The sequence below is a fragment of the Protopterus annectens genome, chromosome 12.part0, assembly GCF_019279795.1.
Source record: "Protopterus annectens isolate FY-2018-M chromosome 12.part0, PAN1.0, whole genome shotgun sequence".
In the NCBI taxonomy this organism is placed as follows: Eukaryota; Metazoa; Chordata; order Ceratodontiformes; family Protopteridae; genus Protopterus; species Protopterus annectens.
The window spans coordinates 743,028,945-743,048,221 of record NC_056746.1 but is presented as its reverse complement, the minus strand read 5'-3'; the positions used below and the strand labels follow the sequence as shown (position 1 = coordinate 743,048,221).

At 42.9% G+C, this 19,277-nt stretch overlaps 1 protein-coding gene across 1 annotated transcript in view; it reads left to right on the top strand.

The window, feature by feature from the left end:
• Positions 1 to 19,277, top strand: part of SBK1 (SH3 domain binding kinase 1) — an 854,789-nt gene that overhangs the window by 232,997 nt on the left and 602,515 nt on the right. The gene's annotated exons all lie outside the window — the stretch shown is intronic.

Genomic DNA, 19,277 nt, shown 5'->3' with positions numbered 1-19,277 from the left:
TACACACACACACCATATATATATATATATATATATATATATATATATATATATATATATATATATATATATATATGTATTTATTATATATTATTGCCACAATAATGCCTGTCAGGCATAATTGTTAGGGAATTAGTGCATGCACTGAGGTGTTCTGAGGTCCACCTCTGCAGGCAGAGGGCCTTACCACCGCTTGAAGGATGCTAATTTCCTGATAATGTCCATCTTGGAGGGCATTGTTGTGCTTGGAGAATATGCTGTTATTTTTTTTCTAATTAATATTTAGTTTTTTAATATTTTTGATATAAAGTAGTTCCTCTGTCTAATGTTTCAGACATCTTGTAGCATACAGTATGTAACTGTTGATGAAGGAAGTATTTTACATACAGAATATAAGTTGTGTAAGTATTTAATCTATACACACACACACACACACACACACACACACACACACACACACACACACACACACACACACACACACAGTTTGCATGAACACAGACACACAGACTTGCACACACACTTAAAACTTACATACACATGCACATGCATTTGAAGTAGAGACAGACTCATACATAGAAACACATCCTCATATGTGCCCAGCAGTTTCGCCATTTTGTTAATTGAATACACCTGTGATGTCTCATTGTAATGAAATGAATGAAAAAAAATCTTAGAATGCAAGGTATTGCAACCCGCCACATGCCTCTTAACTGTCCCTAATTTTTCAGTACAGTTTTGCTCTGTTCCTCATAGAATGTTTGATTCAATGGGCAATCACTGAGCATTACGGTCAGACATTAGAGATTCAGACTTGTTATTGTTTAGGTAATGCATGCTGATGTACTGCCATTTACTGCATAAGGGAGCTTTAAATTCTGTATATGTTTATTAACATTTATTTAATTTTGCTTTGTTATTTCATTAGGAGAACTGCTCATTAATAACGTTTTGAAGTTAGTAGGCACTGTCTTTTTTTTACTGTTGCTTTCTGCTTTTCTGTCTTTTTTCTCACTTGTAGAGATGACTGCACACACACACACACACACACACACACACACACACACACACACACACACACACACACACACACACACACACACACACACACCCACACACTACTGCTTTGTTTTTACATTTTAAAATTTTATTTTTGCTAAGCAACAGTAGTGCTGCATTTAGCAAGAGTAAATTATTGGTGGCTATTTGCTTTTTTCAGTCCAAGCATCACAGCACCTTAATATGCTGCCTTGAAGTGGCAGACTTGTTTTTTTTTTAATTAGTCAATACCTAGCACCCACATGTTCATTCTCCAATCAGGATCAAAATGTATGGCCAGATATATATAATATATGTAAGATACAATTTTTACATAAAAAAAAGTACACACACACACACACACACACACACACACACACACACACGTGTGTGCATGTGAGTGTGTGTGTGTGTGTGTGTTTGTGTGTGTGTGTGTGTGTGTGTGTGAAAACTGCATCTGCATTTCTAGTTTTCAGTGACAAATCAAATTCAACACCTAAAATACTATGTCCTTCTATTCAAATGTTGCAGTATTCTTTACATGAGGGATCGTCTGCCAAAGGTGACCCGACATCCGGCCAGTATACAAGAGCTTTTAAATACTGCTAGTATGTGAGATGTCACGTGAATGACTTAGGAGTAAGTCGGCCATAATAGCGACGTCTGCATGTACAATCCTCAGAACTTCTCTGCCTCAGTATGAATGTCACCTTTGATCATCGGATCTGTTCACCTGAGTCATTTGCTACTGGTCCGGTTTTCAGATAAGTGTGGATGGACATCAGCTGGCTATAACAACCCTGTGTTTCTTATGCTTAGTCAAACACTCTGCTTATGCTACGCTGATGAGGTCATAACAAGACCGAAATATGCATATCCATGGCTAGTGGGGTTTGGCTTTATTGGCCTGAAATTGTCCATTAAAATGACTTCAAATGTAAAAGTCATGGGCAATCAGAATCGCCATTTAGCTGAAACACCTGATGTTTATAAGGGTCATTTGCATATATCCCATGTGCCTCTGTTACAAGAGGTTTGGAAGGTCACTCACTGGAATTTCTAGCTTGGCTGGAGTTTTCATTTAGTTTTTACTTTCAGTGTAGGAATTTAACATTCCCTGTCACTCCTGTTTAACCATTGAATATATGCCTTCCATTAGCACTACAAGGTTAGTGTCTTCTAGCTCCATTCTACATCCACCACAACAATAATCACATTATTTCATGAACTGTGAGATGCAGTGCCCAGAATGGGTGCTCTTTTTTGAAAAATGTAATCCCTAAATGACTGCTTTACATATTTCCTTTATCACATGGTACATGCACAGAGAAATATCAGTAAGAAAATGTTCATGCACAGAAAGCTCTGTAAAGAAAATCGACCTGTGTTACACCCTGTATTGTAAACGCAGCATCACTATTCTGGTGACTGTTAGCCCAGCCCACCTACCTGGGTAACAAACAAATGAACAACCAAACATATTCTTATTGATATTTGTGGCTTTATTAGCTCAAATAGCTAAGGATGTTTTTCTTAAAATGTTTGTTTTAACATATGTTTGTAATACTCATCTCTGTGTTTTTTCTCTGTAAATTGTGGACCCCCCCCTCGCATCTGCTGAAAGTAGGTCTCTCATCCAGTCAGATTATCCCAGTAAACAAACACAAAAATAAATAAATAAATTAAATAACTAAATAAATATAGTAAAATATAAGCAGTGAAATAAATGTCATTTAATTATAGCAGTGAAAAGGCCATGCACTGAATGTCTAGAATGTGAAGAACATCTGGAGCACATTTTTACAGAAATGTAAGTAGCAAGTTCACTATGTATATAGGCACTCTTATGGTGAGATATGGTAAGAACATTTGAAAATAGAAGGTTCCAAAAGTTATGCAGATCCCCTACTCTATTGTGCTATGTATCGCCATACAATGACCTGGTTTGGCCACTTTCACTGCTGTGATTTATTTAACTCTGTAAGCTCACTATACATGAGTACTTGTCTCCTGGGATGACCTGGATGCACTCTTTGGTTGCATAATTTTTGCAAAGCCCGTGGCTTGCAAGACAATCAAACTCAGGACTTCAGGATGATGCTTAACAGCAGTTCATACCTTTAACTTTCTCTGCGAAGTTGCCACACATAGCATGGTTGGCATGATGTAGATGATAGTTGTATTAAGTGCCAATGCTCCCTTGAGTTGTCTGTTCGGATAGGTGTTGCAAGGCATTAGCTATGTGTATACAGAACTGGTGAGTGATGGAGATTTGCAGTATATTGAGTCCAGCGAAGTGCAGCAACTGTCATCTTTCAAACCAGTCATTGGTGTACATTGTGTCACAGGTTCTGCCATTGCATTCCAGAGCTTCACCACGCTCTCTGTGGAAAAATAACTTCTTTGGGTTAGTGTGATGAGTAGCTTCACTCTTCATTCATCTTCTATGCCCAACTTGGCCTTCTGCTTCAATATGACCCCCTCTGACCTGCATGTTTACAGTGTGGTGTGCACAGATCATGTCATTATTTCTGTCTCACCTCTCCTACCAAATACATACCAAGGTATGCAAGTCCATCTCCATAACGAAGACCTTCTTCCCACTTCAGCATTTTGGTAATTGTACTGGATACATTTTAGCAGTGAATGTATGTAAGAAATTGAATGCATCAAGAAATATAAACCACAAAAACAGATGCATTCTGGACTGCTAGTAATCAGTCAAGTGTTTTTATTTCCTAATGGCTGCATAGCCAGTCGGGAATAAATTAAGAAGAGTGCACTATCTGTGCACAGAAAGTTCAAAAAGTGATGTAGACACAAATAACATATCCTTTTGAAATGCAGTTAGTTCACTAATAGTTGCATTATCATGAGCAGAATAATGGAATATTTGCATGTCTGATGTTCCAGAAATGGTACAAGTTCCTAAAATAAGTTCAGTTTCTGAATGTAGACTAATTATATGACATTTACTTTCATTTCTGTATCACGAATATGTCGTAATCAGCACAGACCTGCAGCAGCCCAAGTCTGTGATGCAGCTCCAGTTATTATTGTGATATTGTGAACTCATGCTTTAAATGCAAGCATAAATAGCCTGTGTCACAGTCAAATGAAGGAAGCATGCAAGTAGATGCTGGGAGCACAACCTGTGTAACATTCACACATGATGATGACTGTTTTGGTGACTTACTATATCACAGCTCGGGCAATTATAGAATGCAAAAGTAAGTAAACACCTGCTGATCGATTTGTCAAGTGAACTAGATCTTCTCATAGAATGACAGCCAAATTTTACAAAGTGACATCACACAGCAGCAACCTATATCATGCAACCTCTCAAGTCTTCATGACTACTCACACTATTTATTTATTTTTATTTATTTATTTTATTTTACATTTGTTGACCGGGCTGGTCTAACTGGATATATGTCCATTTTCAGTAGAGGCCCAGGGAGAAAAGCTCCAACACAGGAAAATAATATCATAGCATACAGTATATGCAACAGAACAGATGTTACATTACATTCTTATAAAATAGACAATACAAAAATTGTGTTAGAGTTTCCTGGAAAAAAAAAAAACATTGGATAGCATATAATAAAATGATAAAGAATACCAAGACTTTTTATCTTAAATTAGAGACATGGTTACAGGCATACAATCTTTTACTTACACACAGTACATATTCAGTAGAGGCCTGGGGAGAAAAAGCTCCAATATAGGCAATAGTATCTTAGAATACATTATTTTATATTGGACAATAGGAGGTGAGTTCTTTTAGAGAAGTAAGTCATGAAACCGTGCAGAGAGGAAGTCTCTTTAATGCTAGGAAGTGGTCAGTATTCTAGTTGCAATTGATAGGCATAATAAAACAACAGAGCAGAGAGGTAAAGGGAGTGGGAGATAGGGAAATAGATTTTAGTCAGGGTTAGAGCAGGGACGTAGCCAGTGTGTTTTGAGATGTTCTTTAAGATGTTTTTTGAAGAGTAGTGTGGAAGAAAGTGATGATAATTCTTTCGGAAGCTGGTTCCAGGTTTTTCCCACTGTGTTGGAGAATAGTGAGTCCCCATCCTTGTTGTTAGATTTAGTAGTAGAGACTAGAAGTTTATTAGCAGAGCGTAGTGTTGCCAGATTATTATATGGGGTAACCATACTAGTGAGGATAGGAGGCTTGTTAGGGTGGTAGAGAATCTTTTGGGTAATAGTTAGCTGTTGAGAAAGAAGTTGATTCTGTAGTTCTAACCATCCTAGCTTTTTAAGGTTATGACAGTGATGGGTTTTAAAAGGGGAGCCAGTGGCAAATCTGGCAATGTTATTATAGCTGGTTGCAAGTTTTCTAAGGTTGTTTTTAGATAGGTTAGTATAAATGGCAGAGGCATAAAACAGGGTAGAGATAAGGTGAGTTTGGGAAATGGTAGTTCTGGCTAGTGGTGTGAGGAAGGGTTTGATTCTATAAAGGGATCCTAGTTTTCTTTTGACTGATTTTATAGTAGTATTAATATGATCATCATAGCTAAGGTTGTGGTCTATTGTGATACCTGAGTCGGGTTGTAGTGTCTGGGGATATGGTAGTTCCATTGTTAGAAGTTACTGTGAAGTGACATTGTGGAGACCTTTGGTTAGGAGTAAAGAGCAATAATTTAGTTTTTTTTGGGGTTAGGGAGGAGGCAATGACTCATGAACCAATTTTCAACTGTATGAAATACAATTTGGGTGAGGGTCTGGAGTGCGGAAACAGAGTTAGCAGAGCATATTAAAGTTGAATCATCTGCATATTGTATGCAGGTGGCTTGTGGAATTTTAGAGTTAAGATCATTAATAAAGATTGAAAAGAGAAGAGGGCCTAATATGAAGCCTTGGGGCACTCCAATGTTGACAGGGAGGGGTGTAGATAAATTATTATCCCAGAGAACAGCTTGATGTCTGTTATCAAAGTATGATTTAAACCAAAGTATTGCATGTGGGTCAAGAGATACGGACTTTACTATATCTATAAGTAGGTAATGGTTAACCATGTCGAAGGCTTTTGACAGGTCAATAAATAGTGCAGATGAAAGAGAGTTATTATTACGATGTTTGTTAATACAGTCAGAAAAGGATAGTAAGGCAGTGGTTGTACTATGGTGAGGTCTAAAGCCATGCTGACAGTTAGCAAGTAAGTTATTAGAGGGAAGGTGGGTGAGTAGCTGTCGGTGGATACATTTTTCCATTATTTTTGCTATTGGAGAGAGTAAGGCTATTGGTCGGAAGTTAGAAATCTCTGCAGAGGAACCACCCTTGTGCAGAGGGATGATGTGTGAAACTTTCCAGATGGTGGGGATTGTTCCTTCAGCAATTGTTCTATTAATAAGGATGGATATAGGATAGGCAATGGCTTTAGATGCAATTTGTAGGTATTCACCTGGCAGACAGTCAGCTGAAGGGGTACAAGGTTTGAGTTTTTGCAGGAGGGAGCAGATGAGCGATGTTGGTACTGGTTCCTAATGAAATGAAGGAGCTGGGCTATTTATACTTATTGATAGGTTAGTGCTAAAAGGGGGTAGTGTATTTTCTAGAGTTTGAATAGCTTCAGTGAAGTAGTTGTTAAAGGCATCAGCAATGTGCTTAGGGTTATCCTGGGTTATACCTGATGGGGTGGGAATTTTGGAGTGCCCTGGATGAAGCAGTTTGTTAATGCCTGACCAGAACTTTTGTGGTTTATGCTGGTGGCCTTGTTGTAGATGAAGGTAGTAGTTTTTTTGTCTAGCAGAATTTCTTTTTTAGTGGTATTTCGTAGCTGCTTAAAGTAGAGATGGTCTGCTGGTTTTTTGAAGCTCTCTATCTGGCCCATATTTTATTACGTAGGAGAATCTTTTGTCTAGTTTCTTTGGTGAGCCATGGAGCAGTTTTGGTTTGTATTCTGGTAGAGCGAGAGGGGGCATGACAATCAAGGATTTGTAGGAATTTTGTATTGAAGTAAGATACTGCTTCTTCTAGCTGAAGATGATGAACTGGTGACCAGTCACATGCATTAAGTTCATTTAGGAAGTTTTCTTGATTAAAATGTTTTTTTGAGCGTGAGGTTTAGAAAAGATTTGGATTGGGACTATGGAATTTTTGTTTATCTATATATGTAAGAGAGTGGTCACTAATGTCTGGAAGGGTACCTGGTATATAAGTATCGGGGTGTCTGTTTATAAGGATCCAGTCTATGGTGCTTTCTTTATTACTTCGTTTATGGATCCTAGTAGGGGTGGTTATAATTTGGGAAAAGCCATATAGATTGATGTGGGAGGTAGGACTGGGTGAGCTACAAGTAGCCCAGTCTATATTAAAGTCACCTAGTACTATGGTTTCCTGAGGTAGGTGAGTGGAGAGGCAACTGAGGATATTTTCTAGAATGTTAATATTATTTCCAGGGGGCAGATAGGAGCAAATTATGTAGATAGATTTGCAGTTATTGATATGTAGTTTGACACTAAGGGTTTCTGCGTTGGTATTTGAGGGTAGGTATGCATTAAAGGTTGTAAGTTGGAGTTCAGATTTGTAGAGGATGGCAACTCATCCACCCTTTTTGGTTATCTGATCACATCTCAGAATGTTATATCCAGATGGGGTAATTTCGTGGTCGTGAGTAGTAAGCTTTAGCCAAGTTTCTGTAATGCAGAGGATGTCAAATGAGTGTATTTCTAAGAGTGCATGAAGGTGGGTGATTTTATTGTTAATACTGTGGATGTTAAGATGGCCTATCAGGAGGGAGTTGGAGGGTCTTGTATGGGTATAGGTATTGAGATGTGGGTTCTGTGGGTACCTTGGTGAATTTATCTATAGGGCCAGGGTTTGGATGAATGTCACCATCTAATAGGGGGTGTTGTTGAGGTTTTTGTATAATCCTTGTGATTTTATAGTAGTTATTAGTTTTTTTGCCTTGGAAATAGATTATGTGGGTGGATCTATGAAAGTTTGGAAGTATGTAGGTGGAAGTAGAGGTTATGTTTAAATGGTTGAGGGTGTTTACTTGAAAAACTGATTGTGTTTGCTGGTGGGTGAGGTGAAGTTTACTAAGTGGAAGAACGTTCATATATGGTTAGAGTGTAGGGAATAGTGATAGTAGGATAATTGTTGTGAGTAGAAGGTGAGTGTAAGTAGTTTTTAGCATTTGGGCCATGAGGAGGATGTAGATAAGAGATAGAATAGATTGAGGGAGAGAGTATCCTATAAGGTGTAGTATAGGAAGTAGTAGGAGAGAAGGGTAGAGCAACAGTGTGAAGTTTTTTAAAGATTATAGTTCAGGTGTAGAAGGTAGAGTGAGGTAATATAAGGTGTAAAGTAGCTTTAAATTGTGGGAGGAAGTAGAGGTGGGGTATCTAATGGGAAGATGTTAGTGGTTGGTTGATTGGGCAAGGGGGTGTGGTTTAAGGAGTATAAGTTTAGGTGCACTGGAGTGGGTGGAATTTGGGGGTAGGGTAGGGGAGCGGAGTGAGCCCACAGGGCGAACGAAGTGGGTTGGAGCAAGTCAAGATAGAGGAGCAGAGAAAAAGTATCAGCAATAGGAAACAATAAAGAAGGTAAGTGGGTAGGTAATGATTACTATACAGGAACATAGGAATGAGGTTAACAAGGTGAAAAAATGAGAGTTTGAGATATAGCAAGGAGGGAGTGGATAGATAAAAGTAAAGGGGGTAGGGAGTATGTATTTAAAAAAAATGGAATGTATAGCCAGCATTAGGTACAGAGGCCACTAAAGAACTATTTTCTTTCTAGGTATGTAGTGTTAAGGTGCTGCCATCTAGTGGTAGAAAGTGGTAATAAAGGATAAAGGGAGAAAGCAATATAAAGGCTTTAGGTGGAACTAAGTGGTTTAAAGGGTTTAGTGATAGGGGGGGGGCATAGCAAACAGTCCGTGGTAGGCTGCTTTAAAGAACGCACACTCAGTAGGGCATACAAGCACAATAAATGATAGATATGGGTAATAATAGTAGCTAAACTATGAGTTCAGAGGTAATTACGTTGGCTATATACATTCATACACAGTTTGATATAGGGAGTCCTTGCAGTACGTTGCTTAGTAGGAGACCAGGGCTAGCAGGCAAATTCTGGGAGTTCTTCTGGGTTAAAACAGTTGATCTTCCTTTTGAATATATAGGCAGGGAGGGAGCACCCAGGGTGGAATACTATAAAATAAAACAGGTACACAGTGGGTTAAGTTATTTAGGAATAGCGAATCATGAGTGTTGAGGGATTGGCAGAAGAAAAATAGTGAGCAAGAGTCTGAGGAGTTGAAAAGTCAACTAGGATATATTACGTAGTGAGTAAGACAAGGGATAAGGTAAGATTGAGGGATAGAAAGTATTGGGAGAGTAGCTAAAAGAGGTAGTAGTGGAAAGATGAGGATAAGGTTAAAGTACAGCTGAGGGGCAGTCAGTAGTAGACACTTTATTCATACAATTTACTCACTCTACATACCATGCAGCTTAATAATACAACAGGTATAGCAGAAAAATAAAGTACTAATAACTAGCAAGTGTCTAACAGTGAGATACAGTATAACACACGGTGTGAAAAAAAGAAAACACTGTTTCTATGGCTAAATACATTTCAAGTAGAACATATAGGGTCACTTAACTGCCCAAACAATAAATTAAAGGAAATACAATATGGCAGTGTAACAGTCGAGATGAAGTACAAAAAAAATGCTCTATGGGCCTGCCACATTCTGCCATCCCAGCCCAATATGTCTTACCAGATTCCCTTGCTCAACTGCCCAAACTAGACATGCACATATGCACTATGAACACAACTTGCATAAACTACCTGGGAAAAAAACTTACCCAAACCATGTAGAAGTCTCTTGAAATTAGCAATGATTTGTGGATTCACTGTGGCTAAACAGGAACTGTATAGAGCTGTGCAGTCCTGCATTTCTGTGTCTGTTATCAACAGACCGTTATCTCTGCTCAACTTATCATCAAGTTAAACACCTTTTAGGTGTCATTTTGCTGTACTGAAAGGGTGCCCCTTTCTTATATTTGTACACTTTTTATTTGAAACATTTCCTTTTATTCTACAGTATTTTGTGGTTAATTTTGAAAAGCTTTGCTCTCTTTGATAAAAAGAGTCTTCAGATATATGTGTGGTACCATGACACCAAAATAGCACAGATTACCATATAGGTTCATATGTGTATACTAGGCTATTGGCCCTGGAGCCTTTACAAGCCTAGCTCAAAAGTATTGCCCAAGCACCGTGCCATTCGATGTTAATTCACAGTGCCCCTATCCAATAGGGCAACTGGAATGATCCCTGGAGTGAACTTTCTGTTACCCATCCACTCGTCAAGATTTCTCTTAAAGAGGGCCAGTGAGGTGCACTACTTGATATGAATGGGAAGCTTATTCCAGAGTATGGGCAGTCTTTGGGAGATGAACCTGTCCCTCCAGCATGTTCTGTTAATTGTGGTAATGAGGTTGTGATCTCTGGAGCGTGTGGCGCAGGGGGATTGGGATTTCTTTACATATAGCATTTCAGTTAGGGCTGGGTTGGAAATGGCTTTGTAAGTCAAGCAGAGATCAAATCTAATTAGATGATAAGAGAGTGAGAACAGTTGAAGTTTCTTGAGTCTGTCCATGTAGGACATGTATTTAAGGCCTAGGATCCTTTTTGTGAGGTACTTTTGTGGCCTATCCAGCTGTTGTAGGTGTCTGGTCAGGTACATGTCAAACAGGGCGTTATATTCAATGGCTGGTCTAATGAGGGATGAGTAGAGAGGGATGATGACCTCTTTCTTCCTGGATGCATAACCTTTGGTTATAAGATGTGCTACATAGAAGGACATTCTGACCACAGTGGCAATGTTGTGGTCGAAGGTGAGGTGGCTGTCGACCTGGGTGCCCAGATCTCTTATGGCCCCTTCAATGTTCAGTGGGCTCCCATCAACATGGTAATTCATGGGAACTGAGTTTTTTCCAAACTGGGGATGATAACACATTGTTTGGCGTTAAGCTTCAGGCCATGGTTCTGACAGCAGTCATTGGTCTCAGAGAGGCCCTTTTGTAGGATGGTTGCATCACTTGGTGACTTGATAATGACTCCTAGCTTGTAGTCATCAGCGAACTTGGTCAGTTAGAGTCCTTCTGTGTTGGCCTGGACTTCTGAGAAGTAGATGCCAAACAGGAGAGGGTCCAGGACCGATCCCTGTGGGACTCTACTTATGACTGGTCAACAGTCTGACTTGGAATCTGCAACTTTCACTCTGTGGGTCCTGTCTGTGAGCCAATTTGCAACCCACCTAATGAAATAAGGACTGATGCCTAGTTTGGTGAGTTTATCAATGATACCTGAGTGAGGAATGGTATCAAAGGCTTTGGTCAGGTCAAGGTAGGCTGTAAGCACTGCCTTACCCTCATCCACAGCCTTGGTGACTGCCTTGAAGAAGTCAACCAGTTTCAGCAGGTAAGATCTCCCCTTGACAAAGCCAAACTGTGTGTGGTCAGGAGTTTGGAGATTGCCTAATTTTTGTCAAGCAGGTCCATGATGATGCGCTCCATAGCTTTGCATACCAGACTCGTCAGGCTAATGGGGTAATAGCTCCCAGGGTCTGTAGTTGCTCCCCCTTTATGGAGTGGGATGACTGTAGCAGTGCACCATTTGTTAGGGACATAGCCTGAGGTAAGGCTGTGATTGAACAGAGCACACAGATGTGGTGCCAGTTCATTTTGTAGCTCAAGTAGAATGCAGCAAGGGATATTATCAGGTTCCATGGATGCTGTATTCTTGGCTTTGGACAATGCAGCTTTTACCTGTGCCACAGAAATGGTGGGTACCAGGCTTTCTTCTGGTATTGTGATAGGGCCCTTGGGGGGGGGGGGGAGTTGGCACTGAATCTGTTGGCCAGAATATTGTACAAAGGGTCTGCCTTGGTGAATCTGGGGAGAAGTAATCCACCATGAAAGATGATTCTTGCAAATCTGTGTCACCAGTATTTGCTGTATCTGTTGGCTCAGTATAGGAGGTGCCATTGTGCAATAACTCAGAGCAAATTGAGAAGTTATGTACCTACCATAACTTTCCATGTTAGTTGTCTTCTCTCGCCTTCTTTCTTGCTTGATGGGTTCGGAGCCAATCCTCGGCTCCGACTCGGCACTTTGCTAAGCTCGAGAGTCACTTTTACCAGCTGGAGGCAGCCCCATATCCCATGATGCAAGGCGGTAAGTACCCAGATCTCGTTTGTTGTCTATAGGCAATAACACCTAGCATAAATAACTTCCAAAAGGAAGAAAGAAGGAGAGAAAAAAGCCTGAAGGATGGTTGGAGGACCAGCACTGTATGGTCTTCAGAAGCATACTTCCATGTAGAGAGAAAGGTCTGTCCAGGCCAGGGGGAAGGAGGAGGGTCAAGAAAGAAGGCGAGAGAAGACAACTAACATGGAACGTTATGGTAGGTACATAACTTCTCAATGTTAAGTTGTCAATCTCGCCTTCATTCTTGCTTGATGGGACCGCGTCCCTAGCACCTCTATCCTGGGTGGCTCAATGGAACAGACTCTTGAGAACTGTAGAGCCAAAATTGGCTCTGTCCCTGGAGGCCAAATCCAATTTGTAATGGGAAACAAAGGTATGAGGAGTGGCCCAAGTGGCTGCTGCACAAATAGTGTCTAATGGAAGTCTAGCTTGAAAAGCTGTGGAAGTGGCTAAGCTTCTGGTTGAATGTGCTTTAGGTTTCGAGCACAGCTGTTTTCCCCTGAGCTGATAAATTTCAGAGATGACAGAAGAAAGCCATCTAGATAAGGTCACTTTTGAGACAGGAAGGCCTTTCTTGTTATCAGCATAAGAAACAAAGAGCTGATCGGATTTCCTGAATTGTTTTGTTCTGTCCAAATAATATCTGAGTTGGCGGTGAACATCAAGATAATGTAATTTTTGTTCCGATCTGTTTGAGTAGTTTGGGAAAATTACAGGAAGATCAATAGCCTGATTTAAATTAGTCTTTGAGGCGACCTTAGGCAAAAAGGTCGGATTAGTTCTCAATGATACTCTGTCTTTGTGGAAGACTAAATAAGGGGGGCGAACAGATAGAGCATGAAGTTCAGACACCCTCCTAGCCGATGTGATAGCAACCAGGAATAAAGTTTTCCATGAAAGAAATTTCAGGGAACGTGAAACAGCTGGCTCGAAGGGAGGAAGAATCAAAGATGTCAGCACTAAATTTAGGTCCCATTGAGGAGGAGGACTCCTGATTGGAGGCTTCAGGAGAAAAATTCCTTTTAAGAAGGCTCTACAAAGCCTGTGGGACATAATGTTGTGATCTGCAAACCCAACATGAAAGTTCGAGATAGCAGCCAACTGAACTTTGACCGTGGAAGAAGAGGAGCCCGCGTGAAAGATTTCCGCTAAGAAATCCAAAACTGCTTGTACTGGAGCAGTAAAGGGATCAATATTTTTAGCTTTTGCCCAACAAGAAAAGCGTTTCCATTTGCTAGTATAAATCCTCCTAGTGGAGGATTTTAGGGAAGCTACTATGATGTCTCTAACAGGATTAGAGATCATAGGAAGCCTGGCTAAGGAAGGAAGTGGAGCAACCATGCTGTGAGGTTGAGAGAAAGGATAGACCGGTGCAGCTGACCCGATTGGTGAATCAGAAGATCTGGCACTGGGTCCAGATGCCACGGCTGCACCAAAAGGTGACAATGGAGGAACGGAAACCAAATTTGTCGAGGCCAATAAGGAGCAATGAGAATCATTTTGGCTCTCAAAACGGTGGCTTTCTGGATTACTTGTGGAATCAGCGGAAAGGGAGGAAAGGCATAAAGAAGTCCCTGGGGCCAATCCTGGGTCAGAGCATCTCTGGGGGGATGGCCTGGCAGTGGGAAGAGAGAGAAGAAGTCTGGGCATTTGCTGTTTTGGGGAGTAGCAAAAAGATTGCAACATGGGCGGCCCCATTCTAGAAAAATCTCCTCCACTATAGATTGTTTGAGAGACCACTCGTGAGGCATGAGAATAGCTCTGCTCAATCTGTCCGTTAAAACGTTGGTTTTCCCAGGGATATGCGTTGCTACCAGAAACCGATGAGAGGAGATCGCCCATTGCCAAAGTCTGAGCGCTTCTCGACACAAGGGGTAGGACTTGGTTCTGCCCTGTTTGTTGATATACCATACTACAGACATGTTGTCTGTGTGGACTGCAATTGTCCCCAAGGGAAGAAAGTCGTTGAGGGCTTGCAATGTTAAAAGCACTGCTCTCATCTCTAGGACATTTATGTGCAGGTGGTATTCGAACGGTTGCCACGTGCCATGAACCATCCTGCCCTGATAATGACCCCCCTACCCGATCAGGGAGGCGTCCGTAGTGACAATGGCTACCAGGGCTGGGGGTACAAAGGGTCTGCCTTGGTGAATCTGGGGAGAAGTAATCCACCATGAAAGATGATTCTTGCAAATCTGTGTCACCAGTATTTGGTGGCGCATTGGAAGTTGTTGATAAGACCACTGAGTGAACAACATCCACTGAAGCAGGCGCATATAGAAGCGGGCCAAGGGAAGAAGGGTAATGGCCACAGCCATGAGGCCCAACACCTTTAGAACCATTCTGGCTTGTACTTTCTTGCTGGATAGAATGACCCTCACGTGACTTTGAATGTCTGAGATTCTTTGATCTGTGAGGGTAGCTGACATCCGAACAGTGTTTAAGTTTGCGCCTATGAAAGTAATAGACTGGCAGGGCAATAAGGAGGATTTTTTGTAGTTGATCGAAATTCCCAATTGAGTGCAAAGATTTATTGTGTAATCCCTGGCTTGAAGAAGTTGATGCCTGGTGGTGGCTGAAAGGAGCCAGTCGTCTAGATATGGAAACACCTGGAATCCTTGACGTCTCAGGTGAGCCGTGACCACTGCCATACATTTGGTGAACACTCTGGGGGCTGTAGTGAGACCAAAGGGCAGGGCTCTGAATTGGAAGTGACTGGACCCCAGCCGAAAGCAGAGAAACCTTCTGGAGCGCCTGTGAATTTTTATGTGATAGTACGCATCCTGAAGATCTATTGAGCACATCCAGTTGTCCTTCTCTAGGAAGGGCAGAATTGACTGAAGTGTGATCATTCGGAATCTTGTCTTTCTCACAGACTTGTTGAGTCTGCTGAGATCCAATATTGGTCTCCAGTCTCCCGTCTTTTTGGGGACCAAAAAGAACCTTGAGTAGATTCCGGGCTCTGAATGGTCTGTTGTAACTGGCTGAATGGCTCTTTTTTGTAGAAGTTTGAATACTTCTAACTCTGCAATTTCCCTTAGACCGGGTGGTACATCTGGAAGGGAATTTGAGTGAGAAAAAGGACTTTCCTCAAAAGGAATTTTGTAACCGTCAGATATGATCGACTGTACCCATCTGTCTTGAGTGAGGGAACGCCAGGCTTCTGGGTACAGCGATAGTCTTCCCCCGACTGCCTCCAAGGATGGACAGTCGGGCAACATCTCAGGGATGCTGAAAGGGCTTGTCAGAGAGAGGCTCTCTGCTTCCCTGGTTTTGTGGACCCCCTCTGCCTCTAGAGCGGTGTCTGTTATTGTTACCCCCTCTGCCTCTAGGGGTGAACTGACCACGTGTATCCGGCGTGACTCCTTGGGATTTGCGGAACCACATTTTGCCACCCTTCTGTCCTTTAGGATAAGGTCTAGAAGGGGTGGAAAAACGGACCCCTATGGCAGAAAGAGTCTTGCCGTCCTGCTCACACCTGGTCAATGTATCCTTCACTTGAGGGCCAAACAAAGCTGACCCATTAAAGGGAGAGTTTGTGAAGGACGCCTTAAAGGGATCTGCAAAATTACAGAGCCGCATCCAGGCTTGGCGTCTAAGAGCCACACCTGTACCTGCGGCCCTACTCGCTCCATCTGCTGCATATGATATCAGTCGCATGGAGGAGTTAGCAATAGAATTAAGGGTTCCTAGCTGCGAAGCAATTTTTTCTTGAGCCCCTGCAGCTGTGGGATCCTGTACTACTTCACCTAGCTCCTTAAGGATGTCCCTTTGGAGTCTGGTGAAGTGACATAAGTAGTTCAGCGAGCGCATAGCAAAGGTCGCTGAAGAGAACATCCACTTACCATACCTATCCATGGTCCTAGAGTCCTTATTAGGAGGATGGACAGGTACGGAAGGATCTGCAAGTTCCTTTTTAGTGGCAGCCGCCACCACCATGGCATCAGCAGGGACACCTTTCGTAAGGAATTGCTTGTCCGAAGGGGCAGTAATAAATTTAGAAGGCCTCCTAGGAACTGGCTCTACAGAGTCAGGAGCAGCCCACGCCTTTCGAGCAATAACCTGCATAAGGGGGTCGAAAGGCGGAGACACCCAGGAGGTGGAGGGCTGAGATCCAAACGCCTCCAGGTATACCAACTCATCCTCAGAGGGATTATTGGAGGGCCAGTTTCCCCTCTGTTTAAGGAGTTCTAGGATGTCTGAAAAGGAGACATCCTCAGAGGGGGATCTTGGGGATCCCTCCGACTCATCTAAGTCGGTATCTGAAGTGATAGACTCGGGGGAGTCTACGTGTTTCCTCTTACAAGTCCTCTTGCGTGGAGGATCCCCTGACTGATCAGGAGAATCCTCGGAAGAGGGGGTTCTTCCCAGTGGGGAAACCTGAGGCGGAGGATCTCTGGGTCCGGGAGCAAGAGAGATGGCAGAGATATCGACAGGCACTGTAGAGGGAGGAGCTAAGGGAACAGACTGCTGGCTGAGTCCAGTGGCCAGCACACTCTTCATCACCTCGAAGGCTCCCCTCCCAGGGAGGTCCGAGAGAACCCGTTCCGAAGAAACCGGAACTCCAGGGCCCACCGAAAGGGAAGGCTCTGAGGCAGATGTCGGAGCCGAGCTCACCAAGGCCGAGGCTCCAAGGGGAAGAGTGGGGTCGGACAAGGGTCCGATGCCACTCACCCCCTCGGAGGAGACCAGGGAAGCCCGACCACCGAATCCCTCTAAGGAAGGTCTCGAAGAGGAGATAAGAGTAGAGGCTGAGGGAGCAGAAGGGGGGGGTATCTGTCCCTCAGCCATAGCAGAAACTATTCCCGAAGACTCCTGCTCCAAACTCTGAGGTAGAGTCGAAGGAGGAACTGCAAGGGGGTGTGGACTAATAGTCGTCTGTTGAGACGGACTATGTAGCATCTGGGCCAGTGCCTGTGATTTCAATAATCTACTGACCACCCTCTCTAAATCATGGTCAGAAAGCCTGGATGACCTAGATGATCGGCTCCGATGGCTCCGTTCCGAGAGGAGAGGTGAGGCCGGAGCCGAGTATCGGTTCCAAGGAAGGGGACCTGGACCTCTTCCTCGAAGGAACCATCGGAGCCGACGAAACCATGGATGCAGTCGGAGCCGAAGACTTTTCGGCACCGACAGAAGGTCTCGATGCATCGGCTCCGGCCGGAGCCGATACAGACATAAAGGTAAGGGTGTCGGAGCCGGTCGGCGCCGACACCGAAGCCTGAGCCACATGGTGGTCGGAACCAATCAGAGCCGACACCGATGTGACCGAACCAGTATCGGCACCGATAGCCATCGGTGTCGAAGGTTTGTGCAAACCAGGATCGGCTCCAGCCGGAGCCGATCTCAACTCTGAAAGAGTCGGAACCGAAGCCGCAGGCTTAGACACAGAAGCCTGGGCCTTGGAAGACTTGGAAGTCTTACTCGGAGCCGACTTAGCCGGAGAGCCCTCCGGTTTAAGTAGGCCCCTTAAAATCAATTTGTTTCTCCTCTCCTGCAGGACTCTCTGGCTAAAGGAATGACAAATTGCACAGGAGTCCTGCAGGTGGAGAGGTCCCAGGCAGTATAAGCAAGAAGTGTGACCATCTGTCAGAGACATCTTCTGACAGCACGAGTCACACTTCTTAAAGCCTGAGACCCTTTCCTTGGACATGGTTGCAAAAACACACACAACACAGTCCCAAGAACAGTTATCCCAAAAAAAATAAGATAACTAACCTCTCTCACACACACACACACACACACACACACACACACACACACACACACACACACACACACACACACACACCCTAACAAGGGGGGGGGTGGGAGGGGAGAAGGCCTGACTGAAAAAATTAAGAAGTGAGGTATTTTCTAGTCAGAAAGGGACTTAATCTAAACTGAAACGTTAAAATATAAAGTTTTAAGGTGAAAAAGGGGCAAAAATAGTATTATTTTAAACACTTACCAGGAGCTGGCAAAAGGAGGACCTCATCAGCGAAGCGGAAAACGAGATCTGGGTACTTACCGCCTTGCATCATGGGATATGGGGCTGCCTCGAGCTGGTAAAAGTGACTCTCGAGCTTAGCAAAGTGCCGAGTCGAAGCCAAGGATAGGCTCCGAACCCATCAAGCAAGAATGAAGGCGAGATTGACAACTTAACATCTGGGTATTGCCTTTGAGGTTTTTGATATAGCTATAGAAGGCTTTGTGATTGTTTTTGGTGTCAGCTGCAATTCTGCCTTCATAGCTGGCTTTAGAGGATTTGATAAAGGATCTCAGCTTTTTGTTGAGACTGATAAGGGAGATTTTCCAGTCTTGTGACTTCATTTTTTCTGCAACAGTTTTTTCCTTTTGTTGTAGAATTTATTGATGGCTGAAGACCACCAGATTGGCTTCCTTTTTCTGGAGTAGAGCATCTTAGTTCTATTTGGTATGGCAACGTCCATGCATTTGTGTACATGCTCGTACAGTGTATGATTCAGCAGTCATGCAGCTATTTTCCATTTGCATGGGTGCCGAGAAGTTAGCCACCTCTGCTTTTAGAAGCCCAAAGTCAACTTTGGAGAAGTTTTTCAGCGTGGTCATTTTAGCATGGGGTATAGGTGAGATGGAGATTTCCATGGTAATCAGTTTGTGGTCAGATTTAACCAGGGAGGAATTGACTATAGGTGTAGAGCAACAGTCTCCCATGTTGGTGATAACTAGATTGAGGATGTTGCTTCCTCTAGTGGGGATCAGAATGATCTGGTCCAGGGCATTGGAATTGATAAATTCCAGAAAGCATTGGGCCTGTACATTGGTACTTGAATAGTTTTCCCAGCTAATGGAAGGGTAGTTGAATTCACCCAGTATGAGAGTATTGGGTTGGACCTTGACAGATTCCAGGGTGTTTAGCAATTTGGAGTGAGAGTCTAGGGACATGTTTGGGGTTCAGTAGCAGGCTATGACTTATATTGCTGTCTTACCCAGTGCTAGTTGTACCTGAAGTACCTCAGATGCAGTGTGCTGGGCTACCAGTCTAGAGGTGCG